At 45.8% G+C, this 17229-nt stretch overlaps 1 long non-coding RNA gene across 2 annotated transcripts; it reads right to left on the bottom strand.

Annotated features, from left to right (window-relative positions):
- Positions 1-1373: 1373 nt before the first annotated feature.
- On the bottom strand, positions 1374-16746 carry LOC119966810. Of its 2 annotated transcripts, XR_005460840.1 has the most exons (4): positions 16619-16746; positions 13546-13761; positions 3439-3488; positions 1374-2875 (listed from the first exon to the last, which is right to left on the bottom strand). It is a non-coding gene; the product is annotated as an uncharacterized LOC119966810 (long non-coding RNA). The 2 variants fall into 2 exon arrangements; XR_005460841.1 differs by lacking the exon at positions 3439-3488.
- Positions 16747-17229: the final 483 nt, after the last annotated feature.

Below are 17229 nucleotides of genomic sequence, written 5' to 3'. Positions count from 1 at the left end.
ATTGTATTGCAAAGAATTAGCTTCCGATGTTGCAAGTAGCTTCACAATCAGCAGAAAACACAAGAAAATGGGCTACCTTGTATAATTCATGCTTGTTGTGTACAACATGCACCTTCTTTCCAATACTTTTCTGGCTGCGAATGTTTGCATATAAAACAGCACAAAATGCACAATTAAAATTGTTCAGTGGCTGCACATAGAGCTGATTTTTATTTAATTCTTCTGACAGAAATAAATATCCTTAAAGTTTATCAAAATGATGATCGCAAGATAAATTTAAATAGCTTTTTCACAGTGTCATTCCAGCTCATGATACATATCTACACCTGTGAATAGAGGACCATGATGTGCTTGCTTTGGGCTGCATATTTTTATTTGCACATGCACCTTTATTCATGCTTTCTCTGAAAGATCGTCAGTGTGTTCATGTATGAATGCACTTGAATTATTATGTGATTATATGTATGCCAATGTATGTATCTTTGCAGCTATATATGTGCATTTGGGATTGGCAGATGTGCAACCAAACTCCAGCTGTAAATATTTCTGACTTTAATTTTCCACCTAAATTTACTAAAATACGTTTTACAGCAGCTGCTGAATATCTTTATTACATCTATTAAAAATTATTTTTGACATTTTGACATGTTTTATGTTTTTATAATTTTTTAGACAATGAACAGTAAAAATGAATCTGCTATTACCATCATACCTTCTGAACCTTTTTTCCAGGTTTAAAGTACCCAATTCATTTTTTTTCAATCAAGGGGTAATTTAGCGTGGCCAATCTACCTACCTTGCCATCAGACTGCTGCACCAGGGCCTCATCAGAACCCCTCCAACAGAGAGCCCCACTGGAGACTCCCCCATATCAGAGAACACCTCATTAGAGAGACCCCCCATAAGAGAGGCCCTTCCTTAACAGAGACCCCCATCAGTCACCCTTCCCTTGAAGCTAAAAAGAAGTCCAGGCAGACAAATGTCCAGAAAGGAGCAGCTGTTACTTCATAGAAATCCAAAACCATATCACAAGGCTTTAAACCCTTCAGATTCTTTTATCTGCAAGGTGTCTATTCACTTTCAAAGAGAAAATCTTTTATTAGGCTGTAATTGACAGCTTCCAGACAGTCAGGTGGACATCTAGATGTAATTGACAGGTTCTGACCACAGCAAAAGCATTTCAGTGCTTTAAAAAAAAATGTAGAGTACCCCAATTAATCTTTTCCAATTAAGGGGCAATTTAGCGTGGCCAATCCACCTAGCCTGCACATTTTGGATTGTGGGGGCGAAACCCATGCAAACATGGGGAGAATGTGCAAACTCCACATGGACAGTGACCCAGGGCCAAGGTCGAACCTGGGATACCGGTGCCGTGAGGCAGCAATGCTAACCACTGCCAACGTGCTGCCTATTTAAGTGCTTTCTGCTGGGAAAAATAGGAAGTGAAAGCACTTAACTCCTAGATATTTCTAACATTGCTGTTAGGTTCAAATCAGGCTACTTGGGATACATTCAAGTTTGAAGGAAATGAAAATAAACAAAACAGCCATCTGGTTGTCTGGAAATCTCAATTACAGCCTACTAAAAACTTTTCCTGGATTGTTTTCCCTTCACACTTCAATGCATCTCAAGTAGTCTGCTTTGAGTTCAGGGCTCCCTCTTCCTCTTTTTCTCAGCAGAAAGCACTTAACTGTGTTTTATGTGGTCAGGAGCTGTCACTCATAGCTAGATGTTCACAAACATTGAGGTTATGTTCAAAGCAGCCTACTTGAGATGCATTCAAGATGCACATTGATGGCACCTCATGCCCCTTCATGCCCCCATGTAAAGTTCTTCCCTTCATCCTACTTATGCCAAACTCTGGCACTTCCATCCGCATTGACCCATTGTACTTCTTCTAAAATGAATAAACATCACATTGAAAAATGGGTTGCGTGAGAAAAAAGCTTTGAAAAAATGTAATCCATTTAAACATTTCTCCCATGAAAGAAAAGCCTAGGTGGCAAGCTAAAAACTGTATCAATGATATGCACTTGGCTCCAAACCCAATGCTTCCATGTCCTTCCCTCACAGGATTGACTGGAATTGACAGCGCACTAGCTCAGGGTGGCATAACAATAGCCACTGCTGCAAGATATCTCTAATGTGAATGTCATGTTACAAAGGCTACCTCACGTGCTGCTACGAAAGGTTCTTGTTTCTTTGTCTACTATGGTAATCATTTTGGTACATTGGAAGTTGAGACATGTTGCGGAATTCTCTGTCGGCGGGATCCTCCGACCGCCGACAGCGCACCCATGCCTGCTGGTTTCCCGCGGGAACGGAGAATCCAGCTTCCGGCAGGCATGCACTGTGCCGGAAAACGGGGCTGAGGGGATGGAGAATCTTGTCGATGATTGTTGCTGCAGCTTTTACTCTCCTCTTTAACTGTACTGCAATACTTTCTGCAGATGTATTTTTTCATTAGAAATCATGCATTTTAATGTTGTGCAAAATGAAGACGTAGAGAAAGCCAAGGTCTGGATTCATGGGGATCGAGTGGGACAAAGAGTAGGTTAAAAACTTTCCTTTGTGCAGCTAGGTGGAATGTTTCTTCGGCCGGTTCCCCTTTCCTCTCGTGAAACCCTCCAGAAATCACTTTCCTGCCAAATAGTCAGCAGCTGGCAGCTAAGCTTCAGCAACCAGCATCACTTTCTTCCCAGTGGCTGGGAAATGGATCATTGGGAATTTAAACAAGACTTTGTAGTTAAAATTGGCAAAAGCTTCCAGTTGCCTTTGACAGACAGTGAATGGACTTGCAGCTTCCCATCAGGAACTATCTCCGAGGTAAAAATCCCCTCTTTAGATGCAGCAAAATACTGAGGATGCAGGAAATCTGAAATAAAAACAGAAAATACTGAATAAACTCAGCAGGACTGTGGAGAGGAAGAGTTATTCGGCTGCCACTGATAGCGGAGTTCCCAATGAGACAGAGAATCCAGCGTCATGAAAAAACCTGTCGCTGATTAATTTACGATGTTCCGGCCCTCAACTGGTGGCAAGATTGAGGTTCATGCCAGCATGCCAGAGGGCATTAAAACATTTGCATCCATTTAGTGGGCCGGGCACCATGTTCTCTGGCCCGGTCGTTTGGGCCGGGAATCACATGGGCGGTATTTACGACAGATGTTTCCCAGCATAGCCCTGATGTGGTGGGTCAAGGGCATACTTCCTTAATGGAGTTGCCCCCAAAGTCCATCCGAGACCACCGCCCCCCCCACCACCCCCACAATGCAAGACCGCACCCCCCTCCCAACAATCTTCCCCAGAGGCCCCCTAAACAAAGACACCTAAATAAATAGAACCCCCCACAGACCACCCAGAGAAGAGACCAGTGTCTGGAAGCTAGAGAGCAGGCCTGACAGAGGCAGTGAAAATAACTACTGTTGTAACACTCACCTGGGGATATACTTGCTTGTTCAGACACAGGAAGAACCACGAGTCAATTCCTGGAAAGAGAAACCAGTGACCTGTGCTTAAACTCTCAGATCCTCGAGCTTACCAGGCTGTGATTGACTGCTTCCACACACAAACACAGCAAGTATTAGACAGAGCTAAACGATTCAACAATGAACAAATCAGATCTAAGCTCTGTAGTCCTGCCACACCCAGCTGTGAATGGTGGTGGACAATTAAAAACACACAAGAGGAGGAGTCTCCACACATATCCCCATCCTCAATTATGGAGGAGCCCAGCACATATTTGCAAAAGACAAGACTGAGGCATTTGCAACAATCTTCAGCCAGAAATGCCGAGTGGATGATCCATCTTGGTCTCCTCCGGAGGTCCCAGTATCACAGATACCAGTCTTCAGCCAATACGATTCACTCCAAGTGATATCAAGAATTGACTGAAGGCACTGGATACTGCAAAGGCTATGGGCCCTGACGATATCCCAGAAATAGTACTGAAGATGTGCTCCAGAACTTGCCTCACCTTCTAGCCAAGCTGATCCAGTACAGCTAAAACACTCACACCTACCCGGCAATGTGAAAATTGCCCAGGTGCGCCTTGTACACAAGAATTAGGACAAATCCATCCCAGCCAATTATCGCTCTCTCAGTCTACTCTCCATCATCAGCAAAGTGATGGAAGGAGTCATCAACAGTGTTATGAACCAGTACTTACTCAGCAATATCCTGCTTAGTGACGTTCAGTTGGGTTCCGCCAGGGTCACTCAGCTCCTAATCTCATTCAGCCTTGGTTGAAACATGGACTAAAGAGCTGAATGCCAGAGATCAGAGTCATAGATGTTTACAGCATAGAAACAGGTTCTTTGGCCCAGCTTGTCCATGCTGCCCAGTTTTGATCACTAAACTAGTCTCACTTGCCCGCATTTGGCCCATATCCCTCTAGACCCACCCTGCCTTTGTAACTGTATAACTGTTTTGCTAAAAGGAAAAAATCGTACCCGCCTCTACCACTGCCTCTGGCAGCTTGTTCCAGATACTCACCACCATCAGTGTGAAAACATTTCTCCTCTGGTCTCTTTTGCATCTTTCCCCACTCATCTTAAACCTATGGCCTCTAGTTCTAGATTCCTCTACCTTTAGGAAAAGATGTTGACCTTATCTCCTCATTATTTTATTTATCTCTATAAGTTCATCTGTAAGCCTCCTTCCCTTCCAGGGAAAACAATTCCCAGACTATCCGGCTTCTCCTTATAGCTCAGACCATCAAGTCCTGGTAGCAGCTTCGTAAATCCGTTCTACACCCTTTCTCCTTTCCATAATAGGGTGACCAGAACTGAACACAGTATTCCATGTGTGGTCTTACCAATGTCTTGTACAACTTCAACAATTCCAACTCCAGTATTCAATATTCTGACCAATAAAACCTAGCATGCTGAATGCCTTCTTCACCACCCTGTCCACCTGCGACTCCACCTTCAAGGAGCTATGAACCTGTACCTCTAGTTCTCTTTGTTCTGCAACTCTCCCCAACTATGTGAGGTGAGAATGACTGCCTTGACATCAAGGCAGCATTTGCCCGAGTATGGCATCAAGGATCCCTAGCTAAACTGGAGTCAATGGAAATCAGGAGGAAAGCTCTCCACTGGTTGGAGTCATACCTGGCACAAAGGAAGATGGTTGTGGTGGTTGGAGGTCAATCATCTCAGGTCCAGGACATCACTGCAGGAGTTCCTCAGGGTAGTGTCCTAGGCCCAACCATCTTCAGCTACTTCATCAATGACCTCCCTTCCATCATAAGATCAGAAATGGGAAAGTTCGCTGATGACTGCACGATGTTCAGCACCATTCATGACTCCTCAGATAATGAAGCAGTCCATGTCCAAATGTAGCATGACCTAGACAATATCCAAGCTTGGGCTGACAAGTGGTAAGTTACATTCCTGCCACATAATTGCCAGGCAATGACCTTCTCTCCTACAAGAGAAGATCTAACCATCGCCCCTTGACATTCAATGGTATTACTATTTCTGCATTCCCCACAATCAACATCCTGGCGGTTACCATTGACCAGAAACTGAACTGGACTAGCCACATTATTAATGTGGCTACCAGGCAGGTCAAAGGCTCGGAATTCTACGGCGCATAACTCGCCTTCTGACTCGCAAAGCCTGTCCACCATCTACAAGGCACAAGTCAGGACTGTAATGGAATACTCTCCACTTGCCTGGATGAGTGAAGCTCCAACAATACTCAAGAAGCTTGGCACCATTGAAGATAAAGCAGCCCGCTTGATGGCTCCTCCTTCCACAAACATTCAAACCCTCCACCACCAACGAACAGTGGCAGCCGTGTGTACCATCTATAAGATGCATTTCAGTAACTCACCAAGGTTCCTTAGGCAGCACCTTCCAAATCCACGACCACTACCATCTTGAAGGACAAGAACAGCAGATACTTGGGAACCCCACCACTTTGAGGTTCCTCTCCAAGTCACTCAGCACCCTGACTTGGAAATATATCGCCGCTCATTCACTGATGCTGGGGCAACATCCTGGAACTCCCTCCTTAACAGCACTGTGGGTGTAGCTACTCCTCAAGGACTGCAACGGTTCAAGAAGGCAGCTTCCAACCACCACCTTGTGAAGGGAAACTAGGGATGGGTACATTCTGGTCTAACCAGCGGCGCCCACATCCCATAAATGAATTGTTTCAAAATGTCCCCAGGTTTCACGTGAGGGCCTCTGTTTGCAGATGTACTGAGGCTCGTATCATGCAGTTATTATCAACCCTCAGCCAATTCAATATTGCTAATGGATCAGGAACAGAATAATCCATTCCACCAGTTCTCATCCATAAATTAAAAGGTTAAAAAAATTAAAGTCACCACCAATAATATCATTAAAAGTGATTCATAGAGTTCAAGTTCTAACATTTTGCCTTGTTGAAACACAGCATTTCACAGTTAGACTATCCAAAATACAATTTACGTTTCCCTTTCCAACAATGACCGTGACCCAAAATAATTTGGCAGTCATGAAATTATGACACAATTTAATTGTGCTCCCTGGTGGTCTGGAGTTCTCCTGTGTCTGGTTAAAAATCAATGATTTGAAATAATGGGCCAAATAGCCTAATTCTGCTCTTACGTCTTATGGTCACAGAATAAAGAAGGCAAACTTCTGACTGAAAGACTTGTGTTTCCACACTGAGAATTGATGGACTGTCATAAAAAGCTGTGTTAAGCATTATCAGTGTTTAGAGACTGCCTGTCAACAAAGATTCGTCAAATCTTGATACCAACTGAATTCCCATAGACTTACAATATAGTGAAATATATGAACAGAGACCACCTGTCAAGGGCAGGCTGAACTACCTGTTTCTGATCCCATTTATCATTTTCTGTAGATATGAACAAGGTCAGCAGGAAGGACAGATCAGTTTCAGGGCAATGGCTCAAAAATTATCTGAGCATGAAGGACAAGATTGAAAGTGAGAACGTAGTAAGCCAGCAGCTTCATTTTAATTTTGAGGGGGAAACATGATAAGGATAGCAACATCAGTGACAATTTTTTAAATCATGCTGAGGGTGGTCGTTTCCTGCTCTATGGTTGCAGTTTCAGTGGAAGTTTGGCTGAAACCTCTTTAACGCACACCAGTGGGGTTTCCGCCATTTTCGGCAGCAAATGTGGGAGAAGGGGAAAGCAACCTTGCCCAAATCATCACCATTTTATCTCTTCGGTTTGGAAAATATAGGACAGTAGCTGTTTGGTTTTGAGTTTTGCAATCGCGCTTTGGTTGAGTATGGTCCAGACGGTCTATGACAAAAAGCTGAAGGAATTTATTGGTTGATTCAATCAATCAGTCCAGGTGGCACGGTGGCACAATGGTTGGCATTGCTGCCTCACAGCGCCAGGGACCCGAGTTCAATTGCGGCCTTGGGTGTCTGTGTGGAGTTGGCACACTCTCACCGTGTCTGTGTGGGTTTCCTCCGGTGCTCTGGTTTCCCCCCACAGTCCGAAGATGTGCAGGTTAGGTGGATTGGCTATGCTAAATTTTCCCTTAGTGTCCAAAAGGTTAGGTGGGGTTACTGGGTTATGGGGCTGAGGTGGGGGCATGGGTCTGGTAGAGTGCTCTTCCAGAGGGTCGGTGCAGACCCAATGGGCCGAATGGTGTCCTTCCTAAAGGGATTCTATGATACTATGAAATCACAGGGATCTATGACCTACTTGGCAAAACTTTGGCATTGAAATTCTACTGTTAGCCATGATTCTGCGATTTCCTGAGCACTTGCTGAACAATCCAGAATGTACAAATCACTCAACTAACAGCCGATTTAAGATAATCAGTCAAGCTTGTAACCCTGGCTCATTTACACTTGCGAGGAGTGACATATGTTCCCTCGCAGAAACCCATTCTTTGCAAACTAAAGGAATATATATATTTTTTAATTGATTTACGGGATGTTGGAGTTGCTGCCATGGCCAGCATTTATTGCCCATCCCGAGTTGCCCTTCAGAAGGTGGTGGTGAGCTGCCTTCTTGAACCACTGCCGTCCCTAAGGTGTAGGTACAACCACAGTGCTGTTAGGGAGGGAGTTCCAGGATTTTGACCCAGCGATTGTGAAGGAATGGCGGTATATTTCCAAGGCGGCGCGGTAATAATAATAATCTTTATTAGTGTTACAAGTAGACTTACATTAACACTGCAATGAAGTTACTGTGAAAATCCCCTAGCTGTCACACTCCGGTGCCTGTTTGGGTACACTTGAGGGAGATTTCAGAACGTCCAACTCACCTAGCATGCATGTCTTTAGGGATTTGTGGGAGGAAACTGGAGCACCCGGAGGAAACCCATGCAGACATGAGGAGAATGTGCAGTCACCGCACAGACAGTGACCCAAGCTGCAAATCAAACCCGGGTACCTGATGCTGTAAATCAACAGTGCTAACTCCTGTGCTACCATGCCACCCCAGTGAATGGTGAATGACTTGGAATGGAACCTCCAGGTGGTGGGGTTCCCAGGTATCTGCTGCTCTTGCTTTTTAGGTGTCAGTGGTCGTGGGTTTGGAAGATGATACCTAAGGAGCCTTGGCGAGTTCTCGCAGTGCATCCTGTAGATTATACACATGGCTGGCGCTCTTTGCTAGTGATGGAGGGATTTGTGGAAGGTGTAGCAATCAAGCGGGCTGCTTTGTCCTGGATGGTGTCGAGCCTCTTGAGTGTTGTTGGAGCTACACTCATCCAGGCAAGTGGAAAGTATTCCATTACGCTCCTGACTTGTGCCTTGTAGATAATGGACTGGCTTTGGCAGAGCTCAGGAGGTGAGTTACTTGCCATAGGATTCCTAGCTTTTGTCCTGTTCTGGTTGCCACAGTATTAATATGGATTGTCCAGTTCAGTTTTTGATCAATGGTAAGCCCCAGGATGTTGATTGTGGCAGATTCGGTGATGGTAATGCCATTGAATGTCAAGGGGCGATGGTTAGATCCTCTCTAACTGCCTGGCACTTGTGTGACTCATACATAATTTGCCACTTGCCAGCCCAAGCTTGATATTGTCCAGGCTTGGACATGGACTATTTCATTATCTGAGGAGTTGTGAATGGTGCTGAACATCGTGCAGTCATCCGCAAGCATCCCCAATTCTGACCTTATGATGGGAGGTAATTGATGAATCAGCTGAAGATGGTTGGGCCTAGGACTAACCCTGAGGAACACCTGCAATGATCCTAGAGCTGAGATGATTGACCTCCAACTATCACAACCATTTTTCTTCCTTTGTGCCAGGTATGACTCCAGCCAGCGGAGAATTTTCCCCCTGATTTCCATTGACTCCAGTTTAGCTAGGATTCCTTGCTGCCATACTCAGTCAGATGCTGTCTTGATGTCTAGGGCAGTCACTCTCACCTTACCTCTGGCATTCAGCTCTGAGATCAATGTTTGAACCACTGAGCCCAGGAGCTGGGTGACGCTGGCAAAAGAAAACTGAGCGTCCGTGAGCAGATAATTACTGAGTAAGTTCCGCTTGATAGCACTGTTGATGCTTCCTTCCATCACTTTCTGATGATGGAGAGTAGACTGATAGGATTGTAATTGATTGGGTTGGATTTGTCCTTTTACTTGCGTACATGACACACCTGGGCAATTTTCGACATTGCTGGGCAGATGCCAGTGTTGTAGCTGTACTGAAACAGCTTGGTTAGAGTTATGAGTGCAGCAAGTTCTGGAGCACAAGTCTTCAATACCATTGCCGGGATATCGTCAGGGCCCATAGCCTTTCCAGTTTCAAATGCCTTCAACTATTTCTTGATAGCACGTGGAGTGAATCGTATTTTCTGAAGACTGACATCTCTGATGCTAAGGACCTTCGAAGATGACCGGGATGGATCATCAATCCACAACATGAAAACGGGATGTTTCTCCATAAGGATTGTGCAGTGGTCACTTCTACCGATCTTGTCATGGACAAATGCATCTGCAGCAAGATGTCTGGTGAGGAGAAGGTCAAGTGTGTTTTTCCCCCTTGTTGGTTTCCCCACCATCTGCTGCAGTCTCAGTCTACCCGCTATGTCCTTTAGGACCGGCCAGCTCGGTCTGTGCTGGTACTAGCGAGCCACTCTTGTTTATGGAAACTGAAGTCTCCCACCCAGAGTATATTCTGCATCCTTGCCACCCTCAGTGCTTCCTCCAAGTGGTGTTCAACATGCAGGAGTACTGATTCATCAGCTGATGGTGGGTAGCACGCGGTTATCAGCAGGAGGTTTCCTTGCCCATGTTTAACCTGAAGCCGGGAAACTTCATAGGGTCCAAGGTCGATTGTTGGGAACTCCCCGGGCGACTCCCTCCTGACTGTACACCACTGTGCCGCTGCCATCTCTGCTGAGTCGCTTTTGCCTGTGAGACAGGACACATCCAGGAATGGTGTCTGGAGCATTGTCTGTAAGGTATGATACTGTGAGCATGACTATGTCAGGCTGTTGTTTAACTAGTCTGTGAGACAGCTCTCCCAACTTTGGCACAATACCCGGATGTTAGTAAGGAGGATTTTGCAGCGGCAACAGGGATGGTTTTGCTGTTGTTGTTTGGGTCGATGCCGGGTGGTATGTCTGGTTTCATTCTTTTTTCCTGTGTTTGTAGCGGTTGAATACAACTAAGTGGTTTGCTTGGCCATTTTAGAGGCGTTTAAGAGTCAACCAGATTGTAGTGGGTCTGGAGTCACATGTAGGCCAGATCAAGGAAGGATGGCAGATTTCCTCCCTAAAGGACATTAATGAACCAGACGGGAATTTACAACAATTGACAATTGATTCATGGTCACCACTGGACTTTTAATTCCAGATATTTTTTTGAGTTTAAATTCCACCATCTGCTGTGGGGAAATTCGAACCCGGTTTGCCAGATCATTGTGATTGGCATGGGTGCACAATGGCCAGCGTTGCTGCCTCACAGCTCCAGGGACCCGGGTACTGAAAACAACCTCTCTCTAAATGTTGGAAAGAACAAGGAACTGATCATCGACTTCAGGAAGCATAGCATGACACACACTCCCGTCTGCATGAATGGCTCCGAAGTGGAAATGGTCAATAGCTTTAAGTTCTGGGGGTCACCATCACCAACAGTCTGTCCTGGTCCACTCACGTTGATGCAACAGTCAAGAAAGCCCAACAATGTCCCTACTTCCTACGGAAGCTAAAGAAATTTGGCATGTCTGCATCGACTCTCACAACCGTCTACAGATGGGCGATAGAGAGCATCCTATCCGGCTGCATCACAGCCTGGTATGGCAACTGCTCGGCCCAAGATCGGAAGAAACTGCAGAGTGTGGAGAACTCAGCCCAACTCATCACACAAGCTTGCCACCCTCACATTGATTCTGTCTGCACCTCCCGCTGCCTCAGGAAGGCAGACAGCATTATCAGAGACCCCTCCCACCCAGGCATTGCCTTCTTCCAGACCCTTCCATCAGGCAGAAGATACAGAAGTCTGAAGACCCCAACATCCGGACTTAGGAACAGCTTCTTCCACATAGCTACAAGACTCCTCAATGATTTTCCCTCAGATTGATCTGTTCCCTGTAAGAACACTATTCATGACGCCCTATGCTGCTTATGCTCATGTATTTGCTTTGTTTGGCCCCTTGTTCCGCACTGTGACAAATCACTGTCTGTCGATGTACCATTTGTCAATGTTCTCTGTTGATTATTCTTTTTGTCAACTATGAACGTACTGTGTACGTTCCCTCGGCCACATAAAAATACTTTTCACTGTACTTCGGTACATGTGACAATAAATCAAATCAAATCAAATCGAAATCAATTCCGGCCTCAGGTCACTGCCTGTGTGGAGTCTGCACATTCTCCCCGTGTCTGTATGGGTTACCTTCGGGAGCTCTGGTTTCCTCCCACAGTCCAAAGATGTGCAGGTTAGGTGGATTGGCCATTCTACATTGCCCATTAGTGTCCAAAAGTTTAGGTGGGGTTACTGGGTTTATGGGGATAGGGTGAAAGTGTGAGCTTAAGTAGGGTGCTCTTTCCAAGGGCCGGTGCAGACTTGATGGGCCGAATGGCCTCCTCCTGCACTGTAAATTCTATGATTAGCTTGGGTCTCTGGATTACTAGTCCAGCGACGTCACCACTACAGCACCACCTCTCCTGTTATAAACTGTTATAACTTGCAAAGTACCTTTTAGGATGGGAACAATTAACTTCCCCATGGACCTGACACAATATGAGCTCCTACATTAAGGGGTTGTGGGGTTGTCTCTGAACAATGTATAGTTGTAACGTATATAAAGCTGGCCAGTTAGGCATGGGAAGGCAGACCCAGTTGGGAGCTACATGTGATGTATATAATAGTGATGGTAAATGAAAAAAGTTTCTTTGAACTACACGGTGTGAACTCCTGAAAATCGCTTATTGTCACAAGTCGGCTTCAAATGAAGTTACTGTGAAAAGCCCCTAGTCGTCACATTCTGGCGCCTGTTCGGGAAGGCTGGTACAGGAATTGATATGTGCTGCTGGCCTGCCTTGGTCTGCTTTCAAAGCCAGTGATTTAGCCCAGTGAGCTAAACCAGTCCTTTGTGGCCTTATAAAACAAACCTGCTGCCTCTTTAAATTGCCTGTCGCTTGGAGAACCTGTTGTTCCCCATTGCTTTCTCCATGGCAACACCTTGGCCAGCCAGAGTCAACTTGCCAACAAAGAGCACCCTGTTCTCTTGTTGCGTAAATTGTTGTGATCATTTGAAATTCCGCATTCTTGCATCTGTCCTGGTGAGCGCCAGACAAAAAGCTTCAGCAACAGGTTTCTCTTTATAGCAGTGTTGTCTGATAGATTCACCCTGAATTTACAAGGCCATGCAAGATTGTCATCTTTTTTGTCGTCAATAACATGTCGGATACATGGAATTGGGAGATTTTCCTCTGCATTTATAGACAAGAATTTATATTTTTCCAAATTTACAGCCTTATGATAATATGTCTTTAATGCTTCCTGAATAAATACATCACTAGATGCAAATAACGAACACTTCCTTCAGAACCATACATGGTGCTCAGTGACTGCTTTTAATGTATCTATGTCTATGTATTTAATGTATCTATGTATAGTTCATTCATGGATAATACATCTCCACAAAGTTTACATAACTTTTCCTTTCCTTGGATTGCCATCTTGCCATCGTGAAGAGGCGTGAGCATTCTTTTGATCCCAAGAGGAATGCCATTGGGAATTTTAAGCTCCTGGTAGTGTTATCCACGGCGGTAAGGTGGGAGGGGAGGAACCAAATAAAGCGCAATCTAAAACAAGTCTTCAATGATGGATCAGGCGGAAGATACTCACCTGGTATCGATGGCTATGATGGTGGATGAAGGCTGCAGTGGCGGGGTGATACCCAGTTGTCAAGGTTCCCTTGCCACTGGAGCTGCACCTACCCTCAGTCAAGGACCGTGTGTCTGCTGATGTGCAATGGTAAACCCATGTTAAATGATGCCCCACACCAAGCATGTACCGAGAGAAAACCAACACCACACAAACAAGCCCTGGGGCAAGCAGTGAGAGGTGATGGGGACAGGGGCAGGTGATACGGAAGTCCTACCTTTGGACCAGCACGTAGGCATGGAGTTTAATTGAGTTGTCTCGCTGTTGGAATAGGAAGAGGAGAGTGTTTTGGCAGCTTTCTTCATGAGTGAACAGTCCTCTTCAGAATCCACTCTGCTCACCCGCACGTGGAATGGGCTAGAATAGGTGCCCTATAAATAGTCTCTTCTATCCCCAACCTGGCTGGAAAACCACATCCAGCAGGCTAATTGACCTGTGGTCAGAAAATCAAAGTTAAACTCAATTTCAGAAACTGGATTGTAGGAACCATCATGGATAATGAGCAAAAACAATCGACTGGAGTAGAGAACTGCCCCTTGTTGCCTGTGAACTCAGGCATTTTAACATTGAATCTCTAAGCCGTGCTTGGCACCTTCGTGGAAGCATACCAAAGAATCATCTCAGCCTCAACCTCAAAAGTCCTTTACCAAACCGCTCCCCTGATCTTTCCTCCATCAAGATCAATGGAGAAACCCTACTAAATATGGAACATTTCCCTATCTGGGGATCCACCTCTCAACTAAGGCTGACATCGATGTGGAGATCCAAAATTTTATCCAATCTGCAAATGCCTCCTTCGGACACCCAGGGACAAGAATCTTTGATGACCAGGACATCCATGGTGACAAGATCCTCGTGTACAAGGCAATTGTCCTCCCAACTCTTTATACGGCTGAGATATTTGGACTACATTTACATCTAGAATTCATAGAATTTACAGTGCAGAAGGAGGCCATTCGGCCCATCGAGTCTGTACCGGCTCTTGGAAAGAGCACCCTTCCCAACCGCACACCTCCACTCTATCCCCATAACCCAGTAACCCCATCCAACACTAAGGGCAATTTTGGACACTAAGGGCAATTTATCATGGCCAATCCACCCAACCTGCACATCTTTGGACTATGGGAGGAAACCGGAGCACCCGCAGGAAACCCACGCACACACGGGGAGAACGTGCAGACTCCGCACAGACAGTGACCCAAGCCGGGAATCGAACCTGGAACCCTGGAGCTGTGAAGCAATTCTGATAATCACTATGCTGCCATGCTGGGTGAGAGTCTCCATTTGGGAGGCTATTCACCCACTGGTGGACAATTACTACCGATTTACATTCCCCCTGGGAGCACAAATCAGGAAGCAATTCAGTATCGCTCGCCATGCAAATTTATGTATTGCAAGGAATAGGAGGGATTTTTGAGGTAATTCCATTATCGGGTCGCCATTTTGAGCTGGCAGCCTGATAGCAAAGTTCCACGGTCGGACCTTCCCCCCACCTCATACCACACCACACATCAGCCCCCACCCCACCACCACATCGCATCGCAAGCCAGATGTTTTGGATTTCTCTCCCTTCCCCCAAGTACGGGAATGACCTGACTGTCCCGCCCACGCCCAGGGCTTCCTAACTCAGGAGATCGCCCTGCAGGAATCCCCTAACTAAAGGCATTCCACACAGAGACCCCCGAACGAAATGAACCCCCCACAAAGACCTCCTCACTAGAGGGACCCTTCACAGAGAGCCCCTAAATAGATGGACACCCATTCAGATCCTCCAAAAAAAAGCTAGAGAGTGGTCTAGGCAGGGGCACTGTCACAAAAAACAGTTGTAACACTTACCTGGAAGGATCACGTGTTCATTCCTGGAAAGAGAATAGCTGTGTTTAAACCCTGTGGCTGCAAGTCATTCATTCATTGCTAGTAGTGGGCTATGATTGATAGCTTCCATGAAGCAGCTGCAGCCTTGATTCATTCATCTCCCTTCATGGGTGAGTGACTCTAAGTGCTGTAGCCTAATGGAAAGTCTCCCTATTTAGGGAGTCTCTGTGGGGGCGGTTCCTTTTTAGTGTTGCTTGTGGGAGGGGTGAGCAGGTAATGGATTGTGGGGGGGGGGGGGTGGGGTTGGCTCTCGGGTGGACTTTGGGAGCAATTCCCTTTAGGAGTTACCCCTTTGGCCCACTGCGGGAATTACCACGTTTGGTGATACCTGTCGTGATTCATGCCCATGTAATTCCCGGTCAGGAGGATCAGAGAACCGCAAGGGCCTGAAAAATCTGGTTCCATGTCCCCTAAGTGAATGTAAATGGGTCATGAATACCCATATGCATCTATTAGAATCCTCCTGCTAGTGCAAACCATGATTCCCGCCACCAACTGAGCATAGCGATTGGTTTGGCGCCCGCTGTGAAGCTCAATTTCAGGTGGATGCCCAATTCTGACATCACGGGGCGGAGAATCCAGCCCGCTGTGAACAATTTTGGTTACCTTATCGAGGAAAATATATACTGGCATTGGAGGCAGTCCAGAGAAGGTCCATGGTTGAGCCCGAGTATGGAGGGCCTGTACTGTGCTGTACAGTTCTATGTTCTATGAGAGGTTGACTAGGTTGGGCCTGTACTCATTGGAGTTCAGAAGAATGAGAGGTGATCCTATTGAAACATATAGGATTTTCAGGGCCTTGACAGGGTAGATGTTGAGAGGTTGTTTCCTCTTGTGGGACAGCCTAGGACCAGAGGGCATAATCTCAGAGTAAGGGGTCCCCCATTTAAGACAGAGATGAGGAGGAATTTATTCTCTTAGAGGGTACTGAATCTGTGGAATTCTTTATCGCGGAGGGATATGGAGGCTGCGTGGTTAAGGCTGAGATAGATAGATATTTAATCAGTAAGGGAATCAAAGAAGGAAAGTGGATTTGAGGATTATAATCAGGTCATCCATGATCTCATTGAATGGCGGAGCAGGCTCAATGGGCCGAGTGGCCTACTTCTGCTCCTACATCTAATGATTTTATAGACGCCACTTAAAGACTCTGGAGAGGTGCCATCAAATGCTGTCTGAGATGAATTCTCTGCATCAGCTGGGAGGGTGGGCGTACTAACATCAGCGTCCTTGATAGAGCCAAGAGCACCAGCATTGAGGCCATGATCATCTGAAACCAAGTCTGCTGGGCTGGCCATCTGCTTAGGATGTCAGAGTCCTGACTGCCAATGCAAATCTTCTTTGCCGAGCTCAAGGGGGGCTCCTGAACAAAAGGAGTGCAAAGGAAGCACATAAAAGACACCCTGAAAGCTTACCTCAGGAAATGCAATGGAGGCGTAAATCTCTGGGAGACCCTTGCTCAGAAAAGACCTACTTGGAGAAACCTCGTGATTGAAGGGTCACAATTCTTCGAGGACATCTGACAGCAAGTGGAGGCCTTGAAAAGGAGCCTGAGAAACGAAAAGCAGCAATCCTGAGTTCAAGGACCGATCCCAGCTCCTGAAAACGCCTGCCAAGTGCGCAGCCGAAGATATGGCTCTAGGGTCAGGTTCATCAGCAGCACAAGAACCATGACCAGTAACAGAGTTTCTTAGGTGGCCTATCATATTCATTAGCAAGTGATCGCTGAAGACATCAATTTTATTAATTGAAAACTCAAGATGGTTAAAACCTTTATTAATACTACCCTCGGGGCATGGATGCAAGTGTAAATTTACTGAAAATCATAATCGGTAGAAAGCGCATGAGGATATGCTGCTATCTCTGTAACCTTTACTGGAACCAAGAATTCCAAACAGATTGCTTTTATTCGGTTCCATGTACATGAACCAGCCATTTATTTGACATTTGTTTTGAGTCTGTGCAAGTTAAACTTCAGTAATGAGCAAACAAACAAAGGCAAAGGAGCATTAAAATTGAAAGCAAT

Source organism: Scyliorhinus canicula, chromosome 6, assembly GCF_902713615.1.
Source record: "Scyliorhinus canicula chromosome 6, sScyCan1.1, whole genome shotgun sequence".
Classification (NCBI taxonomy): Eukaryota; Metazoa; Chordata; class Chondrichthyes; order Carcharhiniformes; family Scyliorhinidae; genus Scyliorhinus; species Scyliorhinus canicula.
Note: the sequence above shows the minus strand (reverse complement) of the source record. Positions and strands in the feature narration are given on the sequence as shown.